The following is a 12,899-nucleotide window of genomic DNA, read 5'->3' on the forward strand; positions in this document are numbered from 1 at the left end:
ATAGTGAGGAGTCCAGTGGCACCTTAAAGACTAACAGATTTATTTGGGCATAAGCTTTTGTGGGTAAAAAACCCACTTCTTCAGATGCATGGAGTGCCAGATATGCTAAACATTCGTAAACCCCATCATGCTTCAGTCACCATGCCAGAGGCCATGCTTCCATGCTGATGTCACTTGTTTAAAAAAATAATGTGTTAATTAAATTTGTGACTGAACTCCTGGGTGGGAGGGAATTGCATGTCCCCTGGTCTGTTTTACCCACATTCTGCCATATATTTCATGTTATAGCAGTCTCAGCACATGTTGTTCATTTTAAGAACATTTTCACTGTAGATTTCACAAAACGCAAAGAAGGTACCAAGTGAGATTTCTAAATATAGCTACAGCACTCGGCCCAAGGTTTAAGAATCTGAAAGTGCCTTCCAAAAATCTGAGGGACAAGGTGTGGAGCATGCTTTCAGAAGTCTTAAAAGAGCAACGCTCCGATGTAGAAACTACAGAACCTGAACCACCAAAAAAGAAAATCAACCTTCTGCTGGTGGCATCTGACTGAGATAATGAAAATGAACATGTGTTGGTCCGCACTGCTTCAGATTGTTATCGAGCAGAACCCGTCATCAGCATGGACACATGTCCCCTGGAATGTTGGTTGAAGCATGAAGGGACATACGAATCTTTAGCTCATCTGGCAGGTAAATATCTTGCAATGCTGGCTACAACAGTGCCATAAGAATGCCTGTTCTCACTTTCAGGTGACATTGCAAACAAGAAATGGGCAGCATTATCTCCTGCAAAGGTAAACAAACTTGTTTGTCTGAGCAATTGTCTTAACAAGAAGTAGGACTGAGTGGACTGTTTTATTTTTGAATGCAGTTTTTTTTAACATAATTGTACATTTGTAAATTCAACTTTCATGATAAAGACATTGCACTACAGTACTTGTATTAGGTGAATTGAAAAATACTAATTTTTTTTTAAAACAGTGCATATGTAACGCCGACAGACCCCAGTTGTCCACAGGCAGGATCGAACTGGGGACCTCTAGAGCTTAGTGCATGAGCCTCTACCACATAAACTAAAAGACAACTCCCTGTTAGTTAAGGGTGTAGAGCAGACTCACTTTATTTCTCTCTCTCAGTGGTCTCAATACCACTAGATGGGATAGAACACCACACCCCGGTGGTGTGTGGGTTACACACACACACCCTCTTGTAATCAAAAATAAATATAAAGTGAGCACTGTACACTTTGTATTCTGTGTTGTAATTGAACTCAATATATTTGAAAATGTAGAAAACATCCAAAAATATGTAAATAAATTGTATTCTATTATTTTTTTAACAGTGCAACTAATCGCAATTAATTTTTTTAATCGCTTGACAGCCCTACAACAAACCAATAATAGCTTTGCTTTGCCTTATTTGCTACCTGTTGAATAGGGTGTGTGCAGTTGATGAGTTTATACCGTTTTATAACCGAGGAATTAGAAACACACAAGCAATGAGAAATATGAGTGAATGGTTTTGAATCTCAGTACTCTGTCATTTAATCCCTTGTAAATTACATTTTAGGTATCAATTTCTCTCCTTAAATGCAAGTAATTTAGAAACATATTTCATTCAGAAACATTCACTCACACTTTTCATTGCTTGTCTGTTTCTAATCCCTCAGTTATAACATGGTATGAACCCATCAACTGCATACACCGTATTCAATGGGTAGCAAACTAACTAAAGCAAAGCAATTATTGGTTTTCTCAACCATAGGCATATACGGAATGTTCATATCAAGCCAATGATATGCACAAGTGAAGATCTGGCCCAGGCCATGTGAATTTGGCATTCTCTATCCTAACCTAATGGACAAAAATTCATATCACTAATGCCACCTTCTCCGTTGGCACCCCTGCTAGCAATTTCAGCAGGGAGACCAAGAAATGAACGTGCACAGAGACTGAGCTAACCACTTATCTCTTGAGTTGGCATTTCCAAGCCAAGAATGAGGCACACTGGTTGACAGTGTGGGAACTTGCAGAGCTTTAATACTTCCACTGCCGTTGCTGGTGCTGTACAATATCCATTTTACAGATAAAAAGAGAACTTTGCTCTCCAGAGGTGTGAATACAGTGACTTTCATAAACCCTAACTTCGTTTTAAAAAACTATAAGAGAAAATGTAATTTGCTTTCTGGCTTTATCAGTACTCTATATCTGTGTTCATATTGCAGACAGCAAAAGCATCTGTGAGATCAATAACAAACATCCTACTTGTGGTTCACACTTGGACTCCATTTAAAGAAAACATCCTCCAGCATATGCCTATTTTACCTTACAATTTCCAGTTTGGGTGAAATGTTCAGAGTAAAAAACAGCATGTTCCTAAAAGATAGACAGGGCACCAAAGGTTTGTTCTTATATGACAATGAACAATCAGCCTAATTTGTACATTTTGTCTAAAGTCTACGTTAAAAGAATGTTAAGATGGCAAAGTCAAACACTCAAAAGTTAGGAAATACCAGAATTTAGCTTGCCTGTGCATCCCTCCTCATCCCAGTCTCCCTCTTCTGCACCAGGCTCCTACTTCCAATCCGAGCCTCCTGGCCTAGCCAGTCCCAGTCTCTAGCCCCCTCAAGGCTTCTCATCCCAGTCCAGCCACTCCCAGTTTTCCCCCACAACCTGCTCCACCAGCTCCCAGTCTGCCCCCACAGGTTTCTTCTCCCAATCTGTCACCCATCCTAGGTCTGGCTCTTGTCCCCTCTCCAACTGAGTGAGAGTTTCCTCTCCCATGCTGCATGAGTGGCAAAAGCGGGAGAATTGAGAGCATAGGCTAGTCTCCCTGCTCAGCACCTGCACCTGCACACTCTGGATAAAGCATGATCAATAAAGATTAAATCTTTGGAGTCATAGTACAAAGTGTCAGACAACCTTAACTATAGGGGTCGGGAGGAGTCACTACCAGTTCCACATAAAATACACATTGATTTATTAGACTTGTTTGATTCAAAGAAAAAGCGCCTTTAAAACAACATTTTAAATATAAAAAATTAGAAAAATATTTTCCAAGCAGTACAGCAGCTAGCTACATAATTTCTAAAAACAAATTAATTTCGTACATTTTCAAATGTACACCTAATCTCTTTCTCAAATCAGTTTGCTATTGTAGATTGACAGCTCAGAGACATATTCTATGCAACACTGCAGCAACTACTAAACTAGCAAACAAAAGCCTCTATACTACTATTATAGTACTTTAATAACAGTTTAGGTTGAGTCCGGCCACACAACATCCACCCAATATCTGAAAAGCATAGAAGTAAGTAAAGGGGAAAGACATGTGCACTCTCTTCTACTTTCATGACACCTACAATGCTCTTAATAATGTACTTCAGCCCTCCATAAGACTATGTGATCCTCTGTAAAACAATTACTAATAAACACTGTTTAAACACAAATTCAGTAATAACTTTATATGGATATTTCCTATTCATGTATTTTGTAATTCCTTGCTCTCTACCATGTTACCAGCTCTCTTAAGGTTATCACAAGTCTTGTGATTTTGGGAGTTTGCTGGAATTAGCTTAACTGGGAAGCTCACCTTTCATTAAAATAAATAAATCCTCGTGCTTGCAGAGAAAAGCTTGAAAAAGTAAACCCTAAATGCTCCAACACAAGCAAACAAATAAAAAAATCCAGAATTTATTATTTTTAAATCTCATGATTTTTCAAGTCAATTTTAGTATGTTTTTTGAATGCTTAGGGTTACCAATACTGTCTTCATGAAACTTTTAGGACTCCCTCCTGTGGAGCATTAATAACCTTGGGGACAGCATTAATTAAAATGTATTTAACATGAGCAACACCCAAACTACCTTGTATTCTCCTTAACTCCCTGGTTCCTATTAATCTATGCCCAAAACAGGCTTGCTTGATGATAAGAACATTTTCCCCCCTGCATGCATCTGGAGCTAATCCTTTAAATTTGGCATAGCTCAACAACTTCAGCCTAAACTAGCTCTTGTGTAACTAGCAACATCTTTCTTTCAGCCAGTAAAAACCAAACTTGTTTGGTTTTAAGATAAAATAGCACATTGTCACAGACCTCCTGCAGAATGCCATCTTGATATGGATTATTAATATTTACTTTGTGTATTAATTTTAAAGTAATTCTATCTAATTCATATTTCCCCATGACAGTGTTTCTAGATATCGTTTTGCTTTTTTGTGACTAAGGTAATTCTTCTAAGCAGGTATTTATCAGTTGGTTTTTTTGTTTTTGTATCCTCAAATGTATGTGCTCATTTGTTTGCCTTTTGGTACCTTCATTAAGCTGCTTTTCAAAGTTTGTGCTGCTTTACTGTTTTTTGTTTCATGTAATAGCAGAGAAGTCTGATGTTCTCTGAACAGCTAGTTACATCCTGTGACTTTTGTAAAAACAACCTCATGTTGGTGATCTATTATCTGTAATAGAATCCTCTGCCCCTCTTCAATGTATTCAAATCTCAAGGGGGAAAAAAAAATCTAGTTAATCATAACAAAAGACTGCTTTAACTTTACTGAAAAGCACCTCAGCCTGTGGCAGATAGGTCATAAGTAACTTAACATTTTCCCTCATCCTACCTTCAAAACTCTGTAGGAGTCTCAGAGCTATTATTTATTTCTGGTGGCATCCACAGCATATTTACACACAGTAAGGGAAGACCCATTCTCACCATCAGGAGCTCACAATTTAAAGCCAGACAAATAGAGGAAAAGTGACACAAGATGAGTTCACTATGTTGACTAGCTGTTTTAGTGATACGTTATGTTAATGTAACATTTCAATCAGGAGATATAATCTATTCCCCATTAGCTTTAAAAAGCCACATCTGAGGCTTCTTTCCTCCTCCAGCAACACCTCTGAACTAATGAGCGTGGCTGTCTTGACTTTTTTTGCAGTGTTGTAGCCATGTTGGTCTCAGGATATGAGAGAGAAAAGGTGGATGAGGTAATATCTTTTATTGAATTAACTTCTGTTGGTGACCTGAAGAGTTCCAGGGAGCTTGAAAGCTTGTCTTTGACCAGCAGAAGATGGTCCAATAAAAGAAAACACCTCACCCACCTTTTCTTTCTAGGAAAAGTAGCTAAAATTAGGCAGGTTTTAGCTAAAGTGCTCACGAAATCTGAGCTTAAACTAGACCTTTTTTCTACCATAGGTGCAGGGTTAACAGCTGCTTATCTTGTATGCTAGAATTGAGCTGAAGATGTTACTCTGCACCTATGCTAGGGGTATATCTTTGCCAGAAAAGGGAGGTTTTACAATAGCTATAGTAAAATCCTAGTCTAGAGAAGGAAACATGGATGTAATGGTAGTTTTACAGCAGACCCTCTATTTCAGGGGTTTTCAAACTGGGAGTCTGGACCACCCGGGGGTCACGAGGTTATTGCATGAGGGTTTGCAAGCTATCAGTCTCCACCCCAAACCCCACTTTGCCTCCAGCGTTTATAATGGTGTTAAATATATAAACAAGTGTTTTTAATTTATAAGGGGGGGTCGCACTCAGAGGTTTGCTATGTGAAAGGGGTCACCAATACAAAACTTTGAGAACGACTACTTTATTTTATGAACTAATTGGGGATCACAAAATTCATAAAATGAAAATTACAGTAGGTACAGTGCAGAACTTGCAGTACAGTACCCAGCATTGCAAAATTCTCATCCTGCACAACACTGCGAAGCAATTTCTGATGCACTGAAGGAATCAGGAGGTAAAGGGCTGTCAACATGTTCCTCATCAACATCGCTTTTGTTATGGGCATAGGCTTGACCCCGCCCCATCTTGCCCTGCCCTGCCCCCATTCCAACCCCTTCCCCAAAGTCTCCACCCCAACTCCGCCCCCTCCCTGCCCCTATTTGACTCCTTCCCCAAATCCCTGCCCCGGGCCTGCCTCTTCCCCATCTCCTCCCAAGTGCGCCACGTTCCTGCTCCTCCTCCCTCACGGAGCTTGTTATGCCGCAAGACAGCTGTTTTGCAGCAGCAAGAGCTGGGAGGTAGGCGGAGGAGCGTGGACCTGGCACGCTCAGGGGAGGAGGCGGAGGTGAGGTGGGGTGGGGCGAGGAGGGGAGCTTGGCTGCTGGTGGGTGAAGAGTACCCACTAATTTTTCCCCATGGGTGCTCCAGCCTCAGAGCACCCATGGAGTCGGCGCCTATGGTTATGGGATATTCCCCCTCCTCACCTGCAGTTTGGAAGAATGGTTCATATAGTTAGTGGTTTGTAAGACTGGTGTTTTTAAACTCAATACCTAACTGGGTGCGGTAAACCCTAGACCTCCCCACCATATATATTCACCTCGACTCACTACACTAAACTGAACCTACAGGATTATACAAGGAGGTGGATCTCAGTTGAAAAACAAAACAAGTGAACCACCCCTTGCCTCCCTAGTCCAGACAAAGGGGGGGGGGGGGGCTTGCCTGCGTGTGGAGGCACAGCCAGAGCAAAGGTCTGAGGGTCCTGCACAGGTAGGGTGACCAGACGTCCCAATTTTATAGGGACAGTCCCAATATTTGGAACTTTATCTTATATAGGCGCCTATTACCCCCCACCCTTTGTCCCGATTTTTCACACTTGCTGTCTGGTCACTGTGCGGAGCAGCCAGACACGAGGCTGTGTGTCCAGGTACAGTGCTAGGGCACTCCCCCGCCATATGTGCGTGTGTGTGTGTGGGAGGGGGTCTCCTTACCTGGTGGGTGTTCCTATATGGGGTTCCCCCATTTGTGAGGTCACCTCTCTTGAGGGTTCCTATCTGGGGTTCCCCCCAGGTGTAAGGGTCTACTCTTCTAGGGGGTGTTCCCATAGAGGTCCTCTCTCTTGGATGGGGTGTCCCTAGATGGGCTAAGGGGTCTCCTGTTCTGGAGGGGTTCCTATATGGGGCCCCCTGTATGTGTGCGGTGGTCTCCTGTCGTGGGGGGTTTCCTGCACGGGGATCTCCTCTCCCGGAGGGGGGCTTCCTCTATGGGGGCTCCCCTGTGCGCGGGACTCCTCTGCGGGAGGGTTTCCCGTAAGGGGAGAGTCCCCCTGTGTGCGGGGGGAGGCTCTTCCCTGCGCCGGCCGGGGCGGGGACAATGACACGGGGCCCAGTCCCGGCAGGAGAGCGCCGAGCAGACGGATCTCATTGGCTCGATGCGCTCGGCGCGCGCACACACACCCCATCCCCCGCCATTTTCGGCGCCGAGGGGAGAGCGGCGGCAGGCAGAGGAAGACGAGAGCAGCCGCCGCGCCCCCTCCCCCGGGGCGCGAGCAGGTACTGCTCCCCCCTCCACCGGGGCGTGGGCGGGGCCAGGCTGCTTCCCGGGAGGTGGCGTAGGCCGGAGCCGCTCGCTGGGGGCCATGAGCGGTGAGCCGCGGCTGGGGAAGGGGCGCGGCCCCGCCTGGGCTGAGGGGGTCCGCTGGGCAGTTGCCCCCCCGTCCCCTCGGAGCGCCGGGCGGGACGAGCCCGTGCGCAGTGAGACGCGGCCGGCTCCGGGGCCCCAAGTGGGCGGGCGCGTCTCCCTGGGCGGGGCCCTTGGGCCTCCCCGCGGCGGGTCCCCGCAGCAGCAGCGTCCCCAGGTGACACCTCCCACCAAATTACTGAGCTTACTGCCGGGGGGGGCTGGGCTGGCCCGGGGGGGGGTCTCTCGGTCCAGGCGTTGCACCGCCTCTGTAAAGGCTTCATCTACTCGTGTGCCACAAGTACCGCCCCCCCGTCCGAGAACTAAAAGAAATTGGAGGCAATAAGTGTTTTGGGTTTCCTCGGGTCCTTTCTGGATTTGACTCCACTTTGCATATGAGTTTCAGTGTTTCCCCTGTAAAGTCGGGCCGTTTCTTCTGCGCTGTGAACATCTTTCACATAGCAACCAGGGAGGGAAAAAACACTTTGAAGAATGAGGAACCTGTGACTTAAAACATACACAGACAGGAGGGGAGTGAGGGGCAGGTATATTACTTGAAACTGCTTTTGAGGTTTTTTTCTATATTGGACTACAGCTATGTCTACACTAGAGACCTTACAGCTGTACCTATGCAGCTTGAGCACTGTAAGATCTCTCCTGTGTAGCTGCTTTATGCCAATGGAGGAGAGAGAGCTCCCCCCTTGACATACTTAATCCGCCCCCAGCGAGCAGCAGTAGCTATGTCCGTGGGGGTGGCTCACCTGCTGACAAAGCGCTGTGCACACTAGCATTTATGCTCGTGTAATTTATGTTGCTCAAGGGGGTGGTATATTCGCACACCTGAGCGTCATAAGTGGTAGTGTCGACATAGCCTAAGTATCAAGTTGACAGTGTCCTTTTAATGAGGTGGTGTTGTAGTCATGTTGGTCCCAGGATCTTTGAGAGACAAGGTGGGTGAGGTATGTCTTGTGTTGGACAAAATTCTGTTGGTGAGAAAGAGAAGCTTTTGAGCCACACGGAGCTCTTCTTGAACCTGGACGTGAAGAAGAGCTCTGAGTGGCTTAAAAGCTTTTCTTTCTCACTAACAGAATCATAAGGTCAGAAGGGACCAAAAGAGTAAACAGAAGATGGTCCAATAAGAGAGATTACTTCACCCACCTTGTGTCTCTACTGTCTCTCTAAGGCAGACACTTTCAAAAATGGTATGCTGCCCCTCCCTCTGATCCACCAAGATACAGAGAAGATGATAAATGTCTTCTGGCCCCCCTGCCTGCATAGATATAGGAAAACATCGTTTCTATATTGATTTTTATTTTCAATAGGTGCTCCAGACATGTGGTTCTCTCTAACTACAGTTGCTAATGTTAATTATGCGCTGGAGCTTAGTTTAAGGTCTCTTATTTTTAGAAGGTTTAGCTCAGCTTTGCTTCTGGCAAAAACTTTCCTGAGGATATTTTATTTTAGCAAACCATTTGTGCAAGAGGAAGCATTTCAGTCATTTTAAATAAAATTAATTTGTTTGAGCATAAGCTTTTGTGAGCTACTGCTCACTTCATCGGATGCATACTGTGGAAAATACAGAAGATGTTTTTATACACACAAACCATGAAAAAATGGGTGTTTATCACTACAAACGGTTTTCTCTCCCCCCACCCCGCTCTCCTGCTGGTAATAGCTTATCTAAAGTGATCACTCTCCTTACAATGTGTATGATAATCAAGGTGAGCTGTAGCTCACGAAAGCTTATGCTCAAATAAATTGGTTAGTCTCTAAAGTGCCACAAGTACTCCTTTTCTTTTTGCGAATACAGACTAACACGGCTGTTACTCTGAAACCTGTTAAATAAAATTAAGAGTCAAAAAATGAAATGTTAAACATGTAGTTTGGGAAAGCTTTTACTCCGGAGAGAATTCTGTGCCAAAAAAATAAAAATTCTGCAGACATTATTTTATTTTACAATAAATGTGGAGGCTCCAGCATGGCAATAGGGAACACAGGCCTCCACGGAGGTAGGAGATCACCCTCCACTCCCAGGACACGGACTTAATGGTGAGGCTGCACCAGACCCTGACACAGCCCAAGGGTTGGTCCTGCCCCTCTGTGCCGGGTGCACCAAGATAGTGAAAGAGAGGGACACAGTCTCGCATGCGTGTCTAGCCCTGATCCAGGTGTGGGGCAAGCAGGCTCAGCCTGGCAGGATCTAAGTGTGGAGGGGATGGGGGGAAAATACAGGTGTGGGAAGGGAGGGTTCTGTGTGGGACAATCTGGGTGTGAGGGGTGGGGATAGATCTATGGGGGGGGGATCTGGATGCTCAGGGGCTTGTTGCGGGTTCCAGGTGCAGCAGGAATGGGATTCTGTGAGGGGGTCCAGGTGAAGGTGGTTTGGGCTCAGTAAGGAGGCTCAGGGTGTGAGGGTCTGGGTGCAGCTGGTTGAGGCTCAGTGGGGTGGGGGTATCTGGGTGCAGGAGGCTTAGTGGTCTGGGTGCTGGCATCGGGGTCAGGATGCAGGGAGAGGGGCTTGGCAGGGGGTGAGACTTGATGGGGTGGGAGTCCGGATGCACAGGGAGTGGGCAGGGGGGAGCAGCTCCCTGTACAGTGACCCTTCCCTCCGCAGCTGAGGAGCAATGGGGGCAGAAAGTAGGGGTGGGGAACAGAGCTTTCTTCAGCAGGGAGAGGTTTCTCCTGGCCCCGACCAATCCTTGCAGGGGAAGAGGAAGTCCCATCCTTCCCAGCGCAGTTGGGAGTAGCAGCTGAGCCTAGCACAGGGTAAAAGCCAGCAGCTATGACATCCCCATCTGGGGGCTTCCCCTCGCCCTCCCCCTGCAGTGATTTACTTCTCCATCACCTGTGCTAGGCGTCCAAAACAACACGCCTGTGCTGCTGAGGAGGGGTGCATGATCGTTCTTGGGGCTTTCCTTTGCTTCCCCGTCAGAAGTCATTTTTCTGTAGAGAAGCAAAGAATTCTGCTGGGGACATGAATTCTGCATGCACGCAGTGGTGCAGATTTCCCCCAGAAGTAAGCACCTCTTAAGCTTGTAAGTGGCATTTGTAAAATTGCAGTTCTGTTGCTCATTAGTACATAAGGTGGATCAGTTACTCTGAGTATTTTGAAAAAAGAAAAGGAGTACTTGTGGCGCCTTAGAGACTAACCAATTTATTTGAGCATAAGCTTTCGTGAGCTACAGCTCACTTCATCAGATGCATACTGTGGAAAGTTTAGAAGATCTTATTATATACACACAAAGCATGAAAAAATACCTCCTCCCACCCCACTCTCCTGCTGGTAATAGCTTATCTAAAGTGATCACTCTCCTTACAATGTGTATGATAATCAAGGTGGGCCATTTCCAGCACAAATCCAGGGTTTAACAAGAACGTCGGGGGGGGGGGGGGGGGGAGTAGGAAAATACAAGGGGAAATAGGCTACCTTGCATAATGACTAAGCCACTCCCAGTCTCTATTCAAGCCTAAGTTAATTGTATCCAATCTGCAAATGAATTCCAATTCAGCAGTTTCTCGCTGGAGTCTGGATTGGAAGGTTTTTTGTTGTAAAATAGCGACTTTCATGTCTGTAATGTCTGATAATGTCACGGCTAACCTGGTGGCTGAACTTTGTGACTTTGTCCTTACCCATAACTATTTTACATTTGGGGACAATGTATACCTTCAGATCAGCGGCACTGCTATGGGTACCCGCATGGCCCCACAGTATGCCAACATTTTTATGGCTGATTTAGAACAACGCTTCCTCAGCTCTCGTCCCCTAACGCCCCAACTCTACTTGTGCTATATTGATGACATCTTCATCATCTGGACCCATGGAAAAGAAGCCCTTGAGGAATTTCACCATGATTTCAACAATTTCCATCCCACCATCAACCTCAGCCTGGTCCAGTCCACACAAGAGATCCACTTCCTGGACACTACAGTGCTAATAAACGATGGTCACATAAACACCACCCTATACCGGAAACCTACTGACCGCTATTCCTACCTACATACCTCCAGCTTTCACCCTGACCACACCACACGATCCATCGTCTACAGCCAAGCTCTGCGATACAACCGCATTAGCTCCAACCCCTCAGACAGAGACAGACACCTACAAGATCTCTATCAAGCATTCTTACAACTACAATACCCAACTGTGGAAGTGAAGAAACAGATTGATAGAGCCAGAAGAGTTCCCAGAAGTCACCTACTACAGGACAGGCCTAACAAAGAAAATAACAGAACGCCACTAGCCGTCACCTTCAGCCCCCAACTAAAACCCCTCCAACGCATTATTAAGGATCTACAACCTATCCTGAAGGATGACCCAACACTCTCACAAATCTTGGGAGACAGGCCAGTCCTTGCCTACAGACAGCCCCCCAACCTGAAGCAAATACTCACCAGCAACCACACACCACACAACAGAACCACTAACCCAGGAACCTATCCTTGCAACAAAGCCCGTTGCCAACTGTGCCCACATATCTATTCAGGGGACACCATCACAGGGCCTAATAACATCAGCCACACTATCAGAGGCTCGTTCACCTGCACATCCACCAATGTGATATATGCCATCATGTGCCAGCAATGCCCCTCTGCCATGTACATTGGTCAAACTGGACAGTCTCTACGTAAAAGAGTAAATGGACACAAATCAGATGTCAAGAATTATAACATTCATAAACCAGTCGGAGAACGCTTCAATCTCTCTGGTCATGCGATTACAGACATGAAAGTCGCTATTTTACAACAAAAAAAACTTCAAATCCAGACTCCAGCGAGAAACTGCTGAATTGGAATTCATTTGCAAATTGGATACAATTAACTTAGGCTTGAATAGAGACTGGGGTGGCTTAGTCATTACACAAGGTAGCCTGTTTCCCCTTGTTTTTTCCTACCCTCCCCCCCCCCCCCCCAGATGTTCTTGTTAAACCCTGGATTTGTGCTGGAAATGGCCCACCTTGATTATCATACACAATGGAAGGAGAGTGATCACTTTAGATAAGCTATTACCAGCAGGAGAGTGGGGTGGGAGGAGGTATTTTTTCATGCTTTGTGTGTATATAATAAGATCTTCTAAACTTTCCACAGTATGCATCTGATGAAGTGAGCTACAGCTCACGAAAGCTTATGCTCAAATAAATTGGTTAGTCTCTAAGGTGCCACAAGTACTCCTTTTCTTTTTGCGAATACAGACTAACACGGCTGTTACTCTGAAACCTTTGAGTATTTTGAGTAGATGATGAAGAATGACACCTCTGATATTTTGCTTAGAAAAACAGTTGCTGTGCATGTTTTTAGAGAAATATGTTTCAGAAGAGTCCTGTTGTCTATAATAATAGTATTTGGTGGAGAATTTGTTTCAAATATTTACTGTTTCTCATCTTAGTGTTAGGCACTGTAGAATATTCCTTTATGATAACATGTTCTCAAGCAAATAATTTAACACAGAAAAGGGAATTTTACACAATCTTCTTTTAAATACTGTATGTGAG

The 12,899-nt window shown here is 45.2% G+C and overlaps 1 protein-coding gene across 3 annotated transcripts in view; it reads left to right on the forward strand.

Moving 5' to 3' along the window:
* Positions 1-7,121: 7,121 nt before the first annotated feature.
* Positions 7,122-12,899, forward strand: part of SLC35B3 (solute carrier family 35 member B3) — a 40,573-nt gene continuing 34,795 nt past the window's right edge. For 2 of the 3 annotated variants that reach the window (XM_074944899.1, XM_074944898.1), the window contains exon 1: positions 7,165-7,373. The gene's annotated coding sequence lies outside the window, so the exon portion shown is untranslated. Of the gene's footprint in view, positions 7,374-12,899 lie in introns of all 3 variants that reach the window. The other variant, XM_074944900.1, reaches the window with a different exon arrangement.

The sequence above is a fragment of the Natator depressus genome, chromosome 2 (assembly GCF_965152275.1).
Source record: "Natator depressus isolate rNatDep1 chromosome 2, rNatDep2.hap1, whole genome shotgun sequence".
NCBI lineage: Eukaryota > Metazoa > Chordata > Testudines > Cheloniidae > Natator > Natator depressus.